Source organism: Myotis brandtii, unplaced genomic scaffold (assembly GCF_000412655.1).
Source record: "Myotis brandtii unplaced genomic scaffold, ASM41265v1 scaffold847, whole genome shotgun sequence".
NCBI classification, from domain to species: domain Eukaryota; kingdom Metazoa; phylum Chordata; class Mammalia; order Chiroptera; family Vespertilionidae; genus Myotis; species Myotis brandtii.
This window is the reverse complement of record NW_005371441.1, coordinates 1,308,404-1,310,283: the sequence shown is the minus strand read 5'-3', so window position 1 is coordinate 1,310,283 and position 1,880 is coordinate 1,308,404.

The window sequence follows — 1,880 nt, the reverse complement described above, 5'->3', positions numbered from 1 at the left end:
AATGAAAGGACAGTTGAAGTACTGAGGAAGAAATCACTAAGAAATTCTTTAAAATAATAATAATATGAAGTGATATGAAAAAATACAAAGTTTCAAAACATATAATAGAGAACGAACTGAAATACATCAATATGTCACAATATATCATATACTATATGTGACGCCTCTAGAACCATAAGAAATGCAAAAAATTCACTGTTAATAATTCTTGCTCAAATTGCCTCCCTTAAAAATCAAACTGCTCCCTTGTGGGATGTGTGTCCCATGTAGGGAACCACTGCACTAGAGCCACCGCATCCTTAGTCCCCAGCAAGTTTCACCAAGAATGTCCTCTACTCACCAGTGACACCCAGCAAAGGGATCTGATGGAGTTAGATATTTCCCATCTCCTTGTTATGCTCAAGTTGTGGCTTATAGGTGTTTTATTTGCTTCTGTGCTTTGTATACTTTTAAAATATGTGGAGAGATTTCTATTTAGATGGCCACTGTACTTGTGGGACAACCAGAAGTCATCATTAATATACACCGAGTGGCCAGATTATTATGACCACCCCCATCAGTACAATGAAGTATATATATCAGCCTGATCACCCCCTAACCACTCCCCTGAAAGCCTGATCGACGCCTAACTGCTCCCTTGCGGCCCGATTGCCCCCAACTGCCCTCCCCTGCTGGCCCAGTCACCCCTTACTGCCCTCCCCTGCTGGCCCGATTGCTCCTAACTGCCCTCCCCTGCCAGCCTGGTCTCCCCTAACTGCCCTCCCCTGCAGGCCTGGTCGCCCCTAACTGCCCTCACCTGCCAGCCTGGTCATCCCAACTGCCCTTCCCTGCTGGCCTGATTGCCCACAACTACCCTCCCCTGCTGGCCATCTTTGACCACATGGGGGCGGCCATCTTGTGTGTTAGAGTGATGGTCAATTTCATATTACCTCTTTATTAGATAGGATAGTATATGTATATATATGTCTACCTTCATATATTATACTTTGTTATACTAATGGGGGTGGTCATAATAATCTGGCCACTCAGTGTGTATGAACTAGAGGCCTGATGCATGAAAGTCATGTAAGGGGCTCAGCCCTCATAGCCCTGCCTGCCTTGGCCAGCCCTCACAGCCTCAGCTTTGTTCAGAAGGTCGTACGGAAGGACTTCCAGTCTAATTGGCATATTACATTTTTATTATTATAGACTAGAAATTCAAGTTGCACAAAATTATAGGTGCACGAAACTCAAGCACTGGGGCGGGGTAGAGGAGAGTCAGACCAGCAATCCAGGACACCTTGGGGGATGTCTGACTGCCAGTTTAGGCCCAATCCCAAGCAATACGGTACCGCTGGCTCCTAACCATATGCCTGCCTGCCTCATCACCCCTAACCACTCGCCTGCCTAACTCATCACGCCTAACCACTCTGCTTGCCTGCCTCATCACCACTAACTGCTCGCCTGCCTGCTTGATCACCCCCTAACCACTCACCTGCCTGCCTCATCGCTCCTAACCACTCTGCCTTCCTGATCGCCCCTAACCACTCTGCATGCTTGCCTGATGCCCCTAACTGCTAATCTGCCTGCCTGATCACTCCTAACTGCTCGCCTACCTGTCTGATCGCCCCTAACCACTTGTCTGCCTGCCTAATCACCCCTAACCACCTCTGCCTCGGCCCCCACAGTGGCGGCTTTGTCCAGAAGGACGTCCAAAATGATGTCCGGAAGGTCATTTGGGAGTCCGGTATAATTAGCATATTATGCTTTTATTATTATAGATGATTTAACATTTTTCATCCAACAATTTGGTTGTTTCATTTTTGACAGTGGTTTAGATTGTTTACTCTATCAGGTAGAAAGAAATACAAATATTTTGCCTATTGAGGGTTCTCTCTTTT